Source organism: Palaemon carinicauda, chromosome 21 (assembly GCF_036898095.1).
Source record: "Palaemon carinicauda isolate YSFRI2023 chromosome 21, ASM3689809v2, whole genome shotgun sequence".
NCBI lineage: Eukaryota > Metazoa > Arthropoda > Malacostraca > Decapoda > Palaemonidae > Palaemon > Palaemon carinicauda.
The window spans coordinates 12,438,707-12,456,426 of NC_090745.1; positions in this window are offsets into that span (position 1 = coordinate 12,438,707).

The following is a 17,720-nucleotide window of genomic DNA, read 5'->3' on the forward strand; positions in this document are numbered from 1 at the left end:
TTCTCCAGACCTATAAACGCAACAAACACCTCCTTACCTTTTGCTAAATATTTCTCGCATATCTGCCTAACTGTAAAATTCTGATTCATACAACCCCTACCTCTTCTAAAACCACCCTGTACTTTACTTTTAAGATTGCATTCTCTGTTTTATCCTTAATCGTATTAATCAGTATTCTACCATACACTTTTCCAACTACACTCAACAAACTAATAAACCCCTTGAATTACAACACTCATGCACATCTACCTTACCCTTATATAGTGGTACAATACATGCACAAACCCAATCTACTGGTACCATTGACAACACAAAACACCCATTAAACAATCTCACCAACCATTCAAGTACAGTCACACCCCCTTTCTTCAACATCTCAGCTCTCACACCATCCATACCAGATGCTTTTCCTAGTCTCGTTTCATCTAGTGGTCTCCTCACTTCCTCTCTTGTAATCTCTCTCTCTCTCATTCTCATCTCCCATCACCGGCACCTCAACACCTGCAACAGCAATTATATCTGCCTCCCTATTATCCTCAACATATATATTATAATATATATATATATATATATATATATATATATATATATATACATACATACGTATATATATTCAAAACTGCAAAATGGAAAACGGAAACAGGAGACTGCAAAGCGCTTTCATTTTTTTTTTCAATTCCATACATAATTAGTCCTAATGAGGTGTAAAAAATAACCCAAAACGCTTGGTATCAGTTTCATGTTTTCTTCAGACTGTTTTGAATTCTTTATTTAGCGCACGAAGTAGCAATTCTTTATCTATCTTTCAACACATACACACATACATTTATATATATATATATATATATATATATATATATATATATATATATATATATATATATATATATATCTATATATATATATATATATATATATATATTTATATATATATATATATATATTTATATATATATATATATATATATATGTGTGTGTGTGTGTGTGTGTGTGTGTGTGTGTGTGGTTGTGTGTGTGTATATACAGTACTTACGGTATATTCTGGCCAAACCACAGACATGAATAAGGACATGTCTGAACCCCTTGTCTTGCAGTTGGACTAGAAACACCTGTATTTGTTGTTTTTGACCCATTGTTTGTTCCTGCACTTATGAGCAATTGCAAAATGGTTATATAAGTGTTATTGCTATAATTTAGTATCGTCGTTGTTATGAGCGTTAAATTTTAATTTCTAAAATGAAATCTCTCCAAGAGTTTTCAAGGCCGCCCATGCAATATCAGCATCCAAGATTTTCCAGTCAGTTCCCAACTCAACCAAAGGTGAAGAACCATCATCGTGAGTCGTTGGGTTTTCCATGGCGAAGGTTATCAAGTCTTTTGGCTGCTCTGACGATCAAAGTACGTCAGTATTCATTTTCGTTGCTACTGAATCCTTTTAATGTTGATTTGCGAGTGAAATTCGAAGTGAATTTATTCTAGTTTTTTTCTAGATATTTCGATTTCGATTACTTGTATGTCAGACTGCAGTGATCTGTAAGACATGATCCGAAATATCCTCTTTTTAATATTCAAGACCTTTCTTGCCTCCATCGTTAAGGTCATCCATAATATAACAAGTGTTTACTTATTAAGATTTACAGTTTTCTGTAGACTTGTTTTTCCGTATTACAGATTCTGATTAAACTAGGGTACACGACCAGTCAAAAATAACGGGTAAATATTCAACCCTCCCCACCCCTTCCCCCTTTCTTAACTACCACACGGCAGTTGGGGTAATTTGTGGGAGATTGTGCTTACGTAAACCTTCTTCAGGACTACATTTTGTGATGAACTTACACTTCAATACAAAGGTATTGGTGATAGAAATTTTATTTCGAAGTTTCCATATATTTTTTTTGTATCAAACTCTCCACCACCAATGCCTTCATATTAAAGAGGAATTCCATCAGTAAATGTAGTCCTGAAGAAGGTTCACGAATTGAATCGGAACACGTTTCGACACCAGACGATAAATAGAGAAACTTGAATGCAGTTTCCATGTTATTCTGAAAACTATCTGGAGGACAGTCAGTCCGGAGAGAAACTACTTTTTGATCATTGAACGCCTCCAAGACATTGTCTATTCATTCAAACGTAGAGTAACATGCCCAAGTACCACACACACACACACACACACACACACACACACACACATATATATATATATATATATATATATATATATAGATATAATAAAGGGAATAGTAGTACCCTGATGAGAAGGGGATACCCCGAGAAGTACACTCTGAAACTACATACTCCTATCTCTTTTCTAAATACAGATGTATACTCACACACACACACACACACACACACATATATATATATATATATATATGTGTGTGTGTGTGTGTGTGTGTGTGGGTATATGTAAACAGTATATATATTATTTATAAGTATATATATATATATATGTATATATATATATATATATATATGTATATATATATATATATATATATATATATATATATATATATTTACATTTGAAAATGCATCACTTCTCTACTGCACTTGAAACGCATGTGCTTACTGACTGTATAGATGTTACCAATTGAACGCACTTAAACAGCTCGCTGCCAAAACTGGGAATTTTACCGGGAAAATAATTCATGAGATTCTTCATTAGCATGACAAAGGCATTTTATTATTTAGAATTAAAATGAAGGATCTCCATTTTCGGTGGCAAAGGCCTCATTTGCATATTATTATTACTATCTAAGCTACAACTCTAGTTGGAAAAGCAAGATTCTATAAGCCCAAGGCTTCCAACTGGAAAAAAATAATCCAGTGAAGAAAGGAAATAAAAAACTACAAGAGGAATAATAAACAATCAAAATAAAACATTTTGATAACAGTAACAACATTAAATTTAGATCTTTCATATATAAACTATTGAAACTTAAAAAAAAAGGAAAAAAAACAAGAAGAGAAACAAGATAGAACAGCGTACCAGAGTGTACCCTCAAGCGAGAGACCAATGTAAGGCCATGGTACAGAGGCTACGGCACTACCTAAGACTAGATGAACGCTGGTTATGATTTTGGGGTGCCCTTTTCCTAGAAGAGCTGTTTACCACAGCTAAAGAGTCTCTACTGGCCTTACCAAGAGGAAAGTTTTAAGTTGTTCAATGGAGTTGTAAATGCTCAGAGAAAATTTTAATTACAAAATGTTTCCCGAATACAATCGTCAAATGGATAAATGTTGGCTGAATTTAGTTCGTCCTTGAGTCAATGAGCGAATATTTTGAAGAGCTGTTAAGTATGGATGATAGAGATAAACTTCTGAATGATACAATAGTCGAATGGGATAAAGTAAATTTAAGAATTGCTTATATAAGTGATCGGTAAGGATGCACTGAAGGTTAAACCAGCCTGTTTCAAGATGGTTTAGGCATGTGGAAAGACTGAAGGATGATAGGTTGGAGAAAAGCGATTATGCAATAATTCTAGAATATCGGGTGATAAAAGAAGAGAAAAAAAAATTACTTGATAAATGAGGTAAAATTCGGATATCAGAAATCAACGGATATCGAGAATTAGGGCAGTGTTGTCGTGACACATTTATCACTTCTATAATCTTTACCACGCCCGCCATTCTTCTTATTTCATCATTATCCAATCTTTGTTGCAGTGGTATTCCCATAATCCACCTCAGCATTCTCAAATCTGAATATTTGTTTTTATATTCTTTTCTATTTAAATCGTTACTTAACATAGATTCTGACGGCCTTTAGGTCTCAACATTTTAGATATCTAGATAAAAATGACCTATAAATCAACCAAAATGAAAGTCATTCAGAAGTTGAAACGCCCGAGGCGAAGATCTGTCCCATTGTCTAAGACTAACTGCAAAGATTCGGGTAATGACTTCTCAGAAGGAGGCCTGATAAGTGTCTAGACTTTTAACATCACAGACAAGGACAACATTCTTCAAAGGAGACGAGAGGTCAACAAACATGTTCTGAGAAACTCAGCAACGAGAGAACGATTTTGTTTGTTACGTAGTTTTAACACATTTTTGTATTGACTTCCTGAAATCAAAGATTTGGCGAGGGGTATGTATTCACCCCTGTCTGTTTATTTTGTTTGTTAGTTTATTTATTTGTTTGTGAGTAATTTTACACAAAAACTACGGTACCGATTTTTACCAAACTTGGTTGTCTTGTTGGGTATGACCCAAGGATGAATCTGTAACATTTTAGATACAGTGCATCAAAGTACAAGTACGCAGCAGTACTTTTTGAAAATAATCGCAATGTTAAGAAATTGGCAAATATTTTGTTAGTTTATGTTATGTTTTTTTTTTAACAACATTTCACAAACACTACTGAATTAATTTCAAGGAAACTTGGTGGACATTTGGGATATGACCCAAAGACATATCCGTTAGATTTGGAAGAAAATACATCAAAGTACAAATACACAGTGGAGTTGGTAGGTGTGGCCAAGGCATGCTCTCTAATGAGTGCCCCTCTACCTGCCTCTTATTAAGGGAATTGGTTAATTTTCTCTTAGGAGTAAGAAACGGCAAAGTATTTGAAGTTTCGTGGTGTTAATTTCAGCATGTTTACAATAATTTTCTTTATTAAAAAAAAAATACAATAATTTATTTAAATATTTAGTCGTCATTTTTGACGGGTGGCACACTACTACTACTACTACTACTACTACTACTACTACTACTAATAATAATAATAATAATAATAATAATCTACCACTTTTTAAAAATGATTTCCTATGGGAGAAGTTAGATGCCTTTGACAAATCAAGATCGAAGGCAAAATATTCTTTCGCCTTCGATAAAAATGATAAGAATCGGGAAGATAAGGAAGAATTTTCGGTATGTTTGAAATAGGGAATAACTGAAATGATTAAAAGAAATGAGGCAGTAGTTTAGAAAAATTGCTTTTCGTTTTGAGGATATATATTTTTCCTCAGAATACAATGATTAGTTATTAGATGATAACTCTGTCCTGAAATGAAATACAGAAGTTTGCTGGAAGATTTTGTCAGCTTTCGTTTGGTACTAATCAGTCTTTAAAAAAAAACTTCACAATTAGGTATAAATATTGTAACAAATGAGGTAATTTATAAATTCCTTAGCTGGATATTAAACATGACGCTAACTTCGTTTCAAAACACTTTAGGGTTGTCAATTTCAGCGTTGTCAATTTCAAACATTTCCTTCAAAGTAATGTGTTATTATTATTATTATTATTATTATTGTTATTATTATTATTATTATTATTATTATTATTATTATTATTATTATTGCTGTTATTCATCATCATCATCATCATTATTAGCTAGGCTAGGCTATAAGCCTATTTGGAAAAGCAGAACGCTATAAGACCAAGGGCTCCAACAGGGAACAATAGCATTTGTTCAACTTTTGACATGAACAATTTCTTCAGATCTCTTTGTATCGTAGTTCTGAGAACTTCTCTCATTAGCAATGTTCATCAGACAATGGCAAAGGTTTAAAGCTTTGCTAAAATCGAGTTGTAATAATAATCCTCATTTAAATGCATTTAATTCCTCATTACTGTAATCTTTACCTGTTCAAAGGACAGATATTGAAATAAAATGAAAGTTTAAAAGGTTTTTCTACATGAATAAAGTAATAAATATATCATTCAAATGAAATAAAAATTCAAAGGGCTTATCTGAATCAAGAAATTATATCATTAAAAAAAAAAAACACCAAAAACGATGTGAAATTTCCCTTCATCTTTTTCTGTTGCTTTGTAAAAAATTTTATTTTTTTTATTTTAGAAAAACCTCTTTCTTTGTCAGGCGAGACGTGGCCTCATTAAGAATGGAGTATAAAGACGACGGCTTTTTCTTGATTTAAAAAGACATTTTATTTTCGAATTTTACATCAGGATTTCCGGAAATCTTTTCAGATAATCCAAACTATTTTCATTTTGATCGTGAGACTTTAGAAACCCTGATTTCACTAAAATACATGCCCTGAAGTTTATGTGGTTTTAGATACGGTTAAGTTGTAAACCCCGATTTCTCTCAAATACACACCTCGAAGTTTGTGTCTTAATATACGGCTTAGTTTGATTTTAAATACACACCTCGAAGTTTGTGTCTTAATATACGGCTTAGTTTGATTTTAAATACACACCTCGAAGTTTGTTTGTGAATATTAAATTTGTCTGTCCAGTCAGATTTGCATAGAAAGCCCGGTTTCCCTTAAATACACAACTCGAAGTTTTTGTTTTAATATACGGCTAAGTTTGTATGTAAATATTTGTCTGTTCAGTCAATTTTCCGTTTTTTTTTTTTTTTTTTCGTCCTGTGTAACTTTTTCCCCTGGGTAAGAAGGGAAAATAATTCAAGAGAACAGAGCCTATAACAATGTACTGGTATACAGTAGATAAACAGCTCGGGTGTATACACACTTGGACCCTGGGTGTCAAGAGAATTCTACACCATGCACGAAAGCTATATCATTAATGTTTTATTTCTATTTCCGAACGTCTTCCGGAATGGCAGTGATTCTAGAGATTGTCTGCAATTTAGAGTTGTTTTGTTCTCATTTTCGGTCTGAAATAGTTTTACATTTGCTCAAATGTTCAGGCAGTTTCTTTAGATCCCAAAACATTATCATACAAACACACACCCATATAATATATGTATGTACAGTATATATATATATATATATATATATATATATATATATATATATATATATATATATATATATATATATATATATATATATATATTTATATATATATATATATATATATATATATATATATATATATAATGTATGTATAAAGTATGTGTTGTGGATAGGGCTCACTGTATAACGATTTAAATTGCACGCACAAACACACACATACATACACACAGTACAATGCGTGTTTATGTCTGTACGTATAAACTTTTGTACACTGTAAAATGGTGCAGATTTAGATATTCTGCTTTATCTCCGTTCTGTCTCCTTTCTTCCGTCTTACCTTCCAACCATACAGGTTTTACTTCAGTGCTGAATGGACTCCCCAGCTCCATCGCAGAGCCTTATTGCACAAAGTCATAAATCTAGATACCAATGAAAGACAACTCAGCATTTTGTTTAATTTCTTCAGAGATACGAAGAATATTAATAATCACTTTCCTGGTTGTGCAAAAGACAGTTGTGCTCTTGAAGTCAGAAGAAGCACCAACAACTATGGGGATTATCTGACTCGCCTTCGAATCGTTCATTCTAGCCTATTGTAACACATTACTTTTGTCATTAAAATCTTGGCTCTAATAGGAAGCTGGAAACTGTTACGGAACGTGCATTGACGTTTGAAAATGTTTCACAATATATTAAATAACAAGGTTGATTATTATTATTATTATTATTATTATTATTATTGCTGTTGATGTTGTTGTTGATGTTGTTGTTGTTGTTGTTGTTGTTGTTCTTTTTGTTGTTATTTCTAACTAAACTACAACCATAGTTGGAAGTAGAATATTATAAGCTTAAGGGCTCCTAAAGGGAAAAATAGCCCAGTGAGGAACGGAGACAAGGAAATAAATAAACTACAAGAGAAGTAATGAACAACTGAAATATACTATTTTAAGAACAACAATGAGATTAGTATAGATCTTTCACATATAAACTATAAAAACTTAAAAGAAAATAATAGGAATAGAAATAAGATAGAGTGTACCCTTAAGCTAAAGAACTCTACCCCAACACAGTAGAAGACTATGGTACAGAGGCTATGACACTACCCAAGACCAGAGAGAGAATTTCCATAATCACCTTTCAAACAGTGGTGATTATATTTCCGTCCTTATTTGTCTCGAGTTTAATTTCAGATCCTAATCCTTTTCCACAGCTGCTAAGATTTATATACTACTCCAGACCTTGCTTGTGTTGTGTGCAGCTTAATTCGTGTTTCTGTTAATGACCTCTTGATCAGCTTAAAGTTCCATATCTAGCGGTGTTTTACAATGGCCTAGTATTTCATTCTATCTGAATTGTTCCAGTTCGTCTCCTTAATGAGAGTTGAAGATGTTGACGTAAGCAAGAGTCTTAGCTGGAATCATCATTACAATGCCTTCCTCCATGAATGCCTTTGTGGTTTCAGATTACTAGATCAAAGTCACGGTGTGTTTATTCCTCAAAAATCTAAATCGGTTGCATATCTAAGTAAGAGTTTCTTTGAGCTAAAGAAGTTTTTCAGAAGAGCTGTCTTTATGAACACCACAACAAAGTATGTTCCTTTGAACTTTCGTAATGACTTCAACTTCTCCGTTCAAACTATTCCTTTCCATACTAAGGACTGCATATGATTACTTGGCCTTAGTTTTATAGGCATTTGAGGTCAACGCATCTGACGAATTAACTCGTGTAATATTATAAAATTATTCTATTGACTTTCAACGAGTTGTTCGACTTGATAATCGCTTCGATTCAGAGCTCGCAAAAATAAGACCTGACTTAACCTCTAGTCTCGATTATTCCTGCCACGAAGGAAACAGTGACGATATAGCAATGCTTGTAGTATATTTGAGCTGAAAACTACCGGTCAATTTGGTGCAGTATGGTGTACGCTGAGAGAGAGAGAGAGAGAGAGAGAGAGAGAGAGAGAGAGAGAGAGAGAGAGAGAGAGAGAGAATATTTCATACATTTTTTAACGATGTTTAAAATGTAGAAGATTAAAGGGGTTTGTGGAGAGAGAGAGAGAGAGAGAGAGAGAGAGAGAGAGAGAGAGAGAGAGAGAGAGAGAGAGAGAGAGAGAGAGAGAGAGAGAGAGAGAGAGAGAGAGAGAGGTTAAATTTCATAGATTTGTTTGCCAATTTTTTAAATAAGATATTTAAAGGGTTTCTGAGAGAGAGAGAGAGAGAGAGAGAGAGAGAGAGAGAGAGAGAGAGAGAGAGAGAGCGCGAGAGAGAGAGCTACATCTAATAGATTTGCTGCACAATCTTTTAAACACAAAAGATTAAAATTGCTCCTGTGGAGAGTCAGTATTTGCTAGAAAAATCCAAATTAATTAAGAGACCTGAGTTATATTTTTCACTTGGTTAAGGCATAACGAAATTGTCTCTCCAAGCAATCCAGAGCAGATGTGGAAATTGTTAATGAAATTTATTCTGGGAATATAGTCTTGGAATCCTTCCGTCATTCTCGCTGGCATGGAACTAACTAAGTTATACATTTCATGTTTTTGGCCAAATAGAATTAAACTGCAATTTCATGAATAGAAAAATAAACGTTATGCAGATTAGTCGCGTTGATATTCTTTCAGTTCTTGAGAGGATTCAGAATGGCTAACGTTTTCATGCACAGCAACAAGTTAATGTAAGTGTCAATGACACTTATGAAACTTAGAATAAATGAACTTTGGTCAATAACGATTCTCTAGAAATATTTGGTGAATCTAATATGAATTTAGTGACACGAAGAGTCCTGAGCCATTAGTGTAAATTGATGAATAATATAAGCAGATAATCTCATTCTATACTTATCTGTTTGCTGCAGTTTTTTTTTAGTTCATAACTGTTGTAGGTCAGACTATTCTATTATTTGTTTCCCATTATGTGTAAATTAATGCGTAATGAAAGCAAACGAATAATCTATACTGGTAATTTGTTTATCATTGAAATACAGATTGTTCCATTATTTCCTAGTAATATCCGAAATGCAGAAACTAGAGATGTTGAGAGCAGAGATACGTTGCAGATATTTGCAAGGATTTGTGAGAGAAAAGTCAAATTATGCATATGACAGGATGTGGTGTAATCCAGGTCTTGTGGTAATGCTGGTGCATTATGTTATGAACTCTTGTCCCGCAAGGACCTTAGATGCCAGGATGCCAGAAAACCTTCCCTATGAACTCTTGTCAAGAGATAAGAGAAATATCACTAGAAATTCAGCACAATTTCACGATGGATTCGCATGCAGTGTTTTCTAGTTATTTTGAACCTTTCTCTAATTATATTCATGAATTCGGTGAGAAGTATGCGAATAAAGACAGAGTTGGAGACAGGAATTTCTGACACACCTTGCTCTGAGGAAGTGCACCTGGTCGAACCCTTATTGCGTGGCGAGTAACCAAGCATATTATTATTGTTATTATTATTATTATTATTATTATTATTATTGTTATTATTATTATAATCTACGCTATAACCCTAGTTTGAAAAGCGAGATGCTAAAAGCCTAAGGGCTATAACAAGGACAAGTAGCCCAGTCAGGAAAGGAAACAAGGAAATTAATAAACTACAAACAAAGTAATAAACAATCAAAATTAGATATTTTAAGAATAGTAACAACATTAAAATAGATCTTTCATATATAAACTCTAGAAACTTGAAAAAATGAAGGAAAATAAGATAGAACAGCGTGACCGAGTGTACCTTCAAGCAAGAGAACTCTTATTTAAGACAGTGGAATGCCATACTACCCCAGACTAGAGAACAATGGTTTGATTTTGAGGTGTTCTTCCCCTAGATTCAGAAGATCTGCTTAACATAGCTACAGAGTCTCTTCTACCTTTACCAAGAGGAAAGTAGCCACTGAACAACTACAGTGGAATAGTTGAACAAAGTTTTTAGAAGAGCACAGAGAAACATTTGCAATTGAATGTAGGAATGGAGTTGCATTCTTATAAACTTTAAGAGACGAACAACAGACAAGAGAGCGAAGAAGAATTGTTTGGTAATCTTAGTGTTGTCAGTTGTATGGCAGAGGAGAAGTGGGAAGAATAGGTCAGACTATTCGGTGTACGTGTAGACAAAGACGAAATGAGCCATAATCAGAGAAAGTGGTACTGTCTGGCCAGTCAAAAGATCCAATAGCTCTCCAGCGGTAGTATCTCAACGAGGGGTTGGTGCACTGGCCTACATACTACCTAGGTTGTAGGAGATATGGCAGAGATGATGGGCTGAGCTAAATATAAAAACTCTCTGAGCAGTAAGGGTGGGACAGGGTGTACTTCCTAAGAATTCCTGTGTCCAGTTGTACATAAACACATACCTTTTACAGTACTAGTACTTATGCTCTAAAATAGCACGCGTATAGGCTATATATATGATAGGATACGATGTCATCAATAATCACCAGTCTTGGGTATGGTTTATTACAGTAACTCGAAATATTTTTTGATAGTTTTTATCGAAATGAGTATACAACTGGTTGAAATGATTTTGCAGTCTTATGAACCATCAGTTGATATCTATTCTTTATCCGTAACTGCAGCCACTTTCCTTTTATTTATTTTTTAATCAAAGTTAATATTATGAATGAGGGGAATGATTTTCATTGCAACGAAAAATATACACAATTCGAACGAGCTAAATTTTGCAATTATTACCGTCTTGATATGAAGATGAACTTGAAAATGCCACTGGTATCATACATAACATCTCCTCCAAGAGTCTTGATGAGGATGTATCTGCCATCCTCACCAAGAGCTTCAGAGAGGAATCGTTCTCTGATACCCACAAGACTGGCATATTTAATCAGTAAATGTCTGACAGTCTTGAAAACCAAGCAATCCTCACAGAACTGTTACCACCTGGCAGTCATCAAGAACTCGTGTTAATTAAACAAGTGTGCCCAATTCTTAGGCAACAGGGGATAGTTTCCCAGCTTCTAAATCGTATCTCCATCTTATATTGATCCACAGAATTTCAATAATATTGCCAAATATCACCAAGAGATCTTTTGACATCCTGCAAAAAGTCATTATACGGAAGAGGATATCTTCCAGGAAGACTTTTTCTAGTTTGTCCACGGCTTCTTTTCCTAGCAAACCTACTCAAGCTAGAACCCAGCAAAACTGGATTTCCATGCCTAAACTGCTACAAATTAACAACCACCCTAGAAAAAACAAAAGGGATGGTTGGATTAAAATCAGATAATGCCTGCAAAAATAGATAGCCAGTGATGATTGAGTGTTCGCTGCTTGACGTAATCATACTTACGCTAATCTCAGGCTCACTACCTTGTTGGCAAAATATCTGTAACACTAAATTCTTAATTCATAAAGAAATGGTAGATGACCTAACCCACGCCTCCAATTACTATCTCGGTATTTGTTTGGTTCTTTCGCTTTTTTCGCATTATCTGGTATCTTGTAGTACTAAAAGTCGGTAGCTATTGAACAATAGTGGGTTGAAGCCTGGGAGGGGCTTGCAGATAACAACCATATCCGGAAAGTGTAACAGAACAACAAGGTTAAGGATTTTGGGAGCATTCATCCCAATATATATATATATATATATATATATATATATATATATAATATATATATATATATATATATTATATTCATATTCATATATGTATATATAACATTCACACAAAACAACAACAACAAATGCAGTCGTTTCTATTCCACTGCAGGACAAAGGCCTGATGCATCCTTATTCATGTCTGACGTTAAACCAATTATAATCACTACGCTGGTCACTGGTGTGACGAGCCGAGAGAAGGTTGTGACTCAAAGACAGGATGAAAGCAACTGAGTAACTTTATTATAGAACACTCCACTTTAAATACAAAAACTCAGTGCAACAGGAAATTTCCTGTTCAACCGACACCGCACCAGTTAACAATCAACGGTGAGAAAAAGACACATTATTTCAGGTTCAATGCAACAGGGAATTTCCTGTTCAACCAACACCGCACCGGTTAACAGTTAATGGTGAGAAAAACATGCATGTTCTTTAAGGTTCTTTTTAGTGCGAGGGGAGAGCGAAGATACAAGCATAATATATACACAAAATGAAATGTTGTTAATATGTACTGTCGTGTGACACAGAGTTGGTACATGGCTCCCCCACCCCGTAAAAATGACATACTGTAAATGTTGAGTAGGGCACCCTGATCTAGAGAGGCCAACTGTAGGCGGGTCATCTGGCAGGAGATAAGCAGGTTTTAGACGATCAATGGAGACCCAGTCTTCTTTGCCACGAATGTTTAGTAGGAATGCTTTCAGACTGCGTCGAATCACAAGTAAAGGGCCCGTGTAAGGGGGTGTTAGTGGTGGCTTGCTAGTGTCGTTGCGTAGGAAGACGTGTGTTGTAGAGTGCAAGTCTGTCGGTATGTGATGCTTCGCTGGGGGCTTGTAAGTCTGGGGACATGGAGTAAATTTTCCCATGACGTGATGTATGCGCTGGAGATCGTCAGAGGAGGTTGTAGAAGGAAAAAAATCGACAGGGACGACCAACTGGTCGCCATACACCATTTCAGCTGCCGAGACGTCGAGGGCATCTTTAGGAGTGGTCCTTAGTCCCAGGAGGACCCAGGGAAGCTAAGTAAACCAGTTGGAATCCTTTCAGCGGGACATCAAAGCTGCTTTGAGGGTGCGATGAAAATGTTCAACCGTTCCATTGGCAGCGGGGTTGTAGGCAGTTGTCTGATGTAGGGTGATGCCCAGGAGATTCGCTAATGATATCCACAATTGAGAGGTGAAAATGGTACCCCTGTCAGAAGTAGTATGCTCAGGGATACTAAATCTTGCAATCCATCCTGAGAATAATGCAGATGTACATGAGGCAGACGTTGCAGTTTCCATGAGAATGGCTTCAGGCCAACGAGTAGAGCGGTCGATGATGGTAAACAGGTAACAATGTCCTTTTGATGTGGGTAGGGGGCCTACAACGTCGACGTGAATCTGTGTGAAACGACGCTGAGGTTGAGGAAAGGGTCCCACTCCTGAATCCGTGTGTCGATGTACTTTGGAAGTTTGGCAAGAAGTACAGGCGTGGACCCAATCTTTAGCATCCCTAGAAATGCCGTGACAAATGAACTTCGTCTTCAGGCAGCTGTGCAGTAGAACGGCACGAGGGATGTGAAGGGTCGTGAATGAAATCAAACACCTGCCGGCGCATGGGAGCAGGAATCCAAGGTCGCAGTCTACCAGTACTGACGTCACAGAGGAGGGTGGTGTTGGAGTCTTCGAGGGGGAAGTCTTCCCAACGGAGGGACGTGCAGGATGTCCTACATGCTTGATACTCTGGATCCTGTCGTTGGGCTTCAGCCAAGGCGTTGTAATCCAATCCCAGTTGAACGACAGCCAACGTGTTTCTTGACAGGGCATCGGCAACGGGATTCATATTCCCAGGGACGTATTGAAGGGTGCAATTGTATTCAGCCACGGAGGAGAGATGTCGGCGTTGATGGGCGGACCAGCTATCAGACTGTCGAGTGAAGGCGTGCACCAGAGGCATGTGGTCTGTGCGAATGACGAAGGGCGTACCTTCTAAGAAATGGCAAAAGTAACGGACAGCCAAGTGCACCGCCAGCAATACGTGATCGAAGGTAGAATAACCCGATTCTGCCTTGGACAGTTTTCTGCTGAAGAATGCCAATGGGGCGGGTGAGCCGTTGACCACCTGCTCGAGTACTGCACCAATAGCGACGTCGCTGGAATCGGTGGATTGAAGGAGAGGGGCATGTGGGAGAGGAGAAGTGAGAGCCGCAGCAGTTGATAGGGCCTTCTTTGCATTGTAGAAGGCCACTTCTTGAAGGGGACCCCACTTCAGGTCCTTTGGCTTGCCCTTAAGGGAGGTGTAGAGGTGAGCAAGAGTGGCGACAATGGCTGGCAGAAAACGGTGATAATAGTTGATCATTCCCAAGAATTCCTGCAGAGCTTTGACGGTTGAGGGCGCGGAAGTCCTGAACGGCTGCTACCTTCTCAGGGAGGGGATGGACTCCTTCAGGAGTGATGCGGTGCCCTAAGAACGACACTTTGTTGGCGCTAAAGGTACACTTGTCGTACCAGACTACAAGGCCGTTTTGTTGCAGGCGGTCGAGCACGATGCGCAGGTGACTGAGGTGTTCCTCTTTTGAGGAGGAGAACACAAGTATTTCGTCCACATAACATACACAGAAGGGGAGGTCCCCTAAGATGCCATCCATGAGACGTTGAAACGTGGCCCCAGCATTACGAAGGCCAAAACAGGAGTAATTGAAGGTGTATGTACCAAACGGAGTGGTGATGGCGGTCTTGGGGATGTCTTCTGGGTTCATAGGCACCTGATAATAACCCTTCAGGAGGTTGAGTGTAGAGAAAACCTTCGCTTTGTGCAGGTAGGAGGTCACGTCGGAAATTTTTGTGAGGGTTAGTGATCCGGTTCTGTTTGTATGTTCAGGCGCGTGTAATTCCCGAACGGACGGAGGGAGCTGTCTTTCTTCAGAATTATGTGTAAGAGTGACGACCATGAGCTGGAGGCCTTTGGCAAAGGCCCATTTCCTCCATTTCGGCGAACGTCTGTTTGGTGGCCGCCAATCGTTCTGGTGCCAGACGTCTGAATTTTGCGAAGACTGGGGGTCCCGTCGTCTTGGTATGGTGATAAATATCGTGCTTGGCAGGAGCCGTGGGCGTTTGGCGATGTTCTGGATGGAAAACTTCTGGGTACGAGGTGAGGAGGTGGGCGTAGGCATCCGTGGGTGCGCTGATGTGGAGAGTGAGGTTGGAGGGGGCGGGTAGAAGAGGTGTCGACAAGAACGAGTCTGCGTTGACCAATCGTCGATGGGCGACATCGACCAGAAGGTGGAAATGAGAGAAAATCCGCACCGAGGATTGGCAATGTGACGTTAGCAATGAGAAACTTCAAATTAAATTTACCGTTTCCAAACAATAATATGAGGTTCTCATAACCGTAGGTGGGTATCACAGATCTGTTGGCAGCTACCAAGCAGACATCGGCAGACGTAGACAGACTACGTCGTGTCCTGAAAGAGTTCCCTTGGCAAAAGAGAACGACAAGCACCCGTTCCTGCATCATGTAAAAAGAAATGATTAGAAACACGGGAGGCCACCACCACGAGCGATGGCCTACTTACACGTTTTTTTGTCCACTGACAATCCTTGGCACATTTCTTCGCGTTAGCCCCGAATCTGTTGTAGTTGTAGCTAAACTGCGGCCGATTGGAGGCAGTAAGTGGCTGTAGAAGTGGTTGGTTGGGGCGTGAGCGAGTGGTGGGTGGCTTTGTCATCGCTTCAGCACGTCACGGGGTAGGCAAGTATGTCCTACGGTATTCACATCAGCTTCGGTTTACGTTGAATAGGCGTCCTCTTCGTCAGGAGTGGAGGCGTTGACGGAGGTCTTGAAGTGTCTGTCCATAAGGGTGTCAGCTTTGGTCATCAAGTCCTTTATGGGTAAACTATCGACATTGGGTATGGCAGCGCGTACAGGTTCGGGTAAACGGCGTATCAAAAGGGCACAAAGTAGGTTCACCTCACGGGGAGAGCCATCTGCAGCAGGTAGCAGGCGAGCGATACTGGTCATTTCCCTGAGGGCGAGCAAAGCCCTTTGGTCCCCCAATGGTTGTTTTGAGAGCTGAAAAAGCTTTGCTCTTCGGGCGGCTGGCGATGGCGAGTACTGCTTCAGAAGGTATGTTTTGAGGGCGTCATACGCTACTGGGGTGTCTCCTTGTTCACAAAGCCAGTCAGATATTTCCGGGAAGGTGTCCTCGGGTATCGCCGCGAGAACATAATCTGCTTTGGTGGTTGAGCGAGTCACGCCCTTGATTCAAAACTGGACTTCTGCTCGCTGAAACCAAGCAAACGCCCTTCCGCTGGCGAATGACGAAAGTTTCACAGGGGCAGCCGCAGCGCCAACTTCACGACGGAGGGGCGAATGGGGTTGGAAGGCGGAGGGAGCGAGTCGACTTTCGGGGTCACCAATGGGACGAGCCGAGAGAAGGTTGTGACTCAAAGACAGGATGAAAGCAACTGAGTAACCTTATTACAGAACACTCGCCTTTATATACAAAAACTCAATGCAACAAGAAATTTGTTCAACCGACATCGCACCGGTTAACAGTTAACGGTGAGAAAAGCATACATGTTATTTCAGGTTCTTATTAGTGCGAGGGGAGAGCGAAGATACAAGCATAATATATACACAAAATGAAATGTCGTTACTATGTACGATCGTGTGACACACGGTTGGTACTCTGGATTGGTGAGGTTGAGAGACTTTTTTTCTGATCTCTCACAGCAAACCAATGTAGTATGGATGGCCCTGACTAGTGCAACTTTGCTGATTATGGCGATACACAAACCCTTTCACCACGTTAAGGTATCCCAATATATATATATATATATATATATATATATGAGAGAGAGAGAGAGAGAGAGAGAGAGAGAGAGAGAGAGAGAGAGAGAGAGAGAGAGAGAGAGATATAGAGAGAGAGAATATGTATTAGGAATGTGAAAGGTATAAGAGTTATAGTAATTTTCTGCTATACTTTTTGCCCCTTATGTTTTAAGATTTTTATATTCTTCGGTATTTGGAAATGTAGACTCGACTGTTTCTTAGAATAGTTACTAGATTTGCATAAGCAAATAATGTATTTTGCAGCAAAGGAAAAATTGAGATGTTTTTCTTTTTTAATTTCATAGTATTTCAACATTATAATAAAAAAGGAATACAATTTCTATAATCCAATAGATTTTTGTTACCAATATAGATTAAACTTATCAGATTGGTGTTCAGCCTTCTGATGCTTATGTACGTTTTGCTAAAGATTTTCGACGAGAAAGTTGTGCTCTTCAACAAAATTTATATCGATGTTTTTTTTTTTTTTTTTTTTTTTTTTTTTTTTTTTTTTTTTTTTTCAATTTTACGCTCATTTTTTTATAGTGAATAGAGGGACTTTCTTACTGGTGAAAGTTTGGAACTGGTTCTGGTCGTAAACTTTAACCC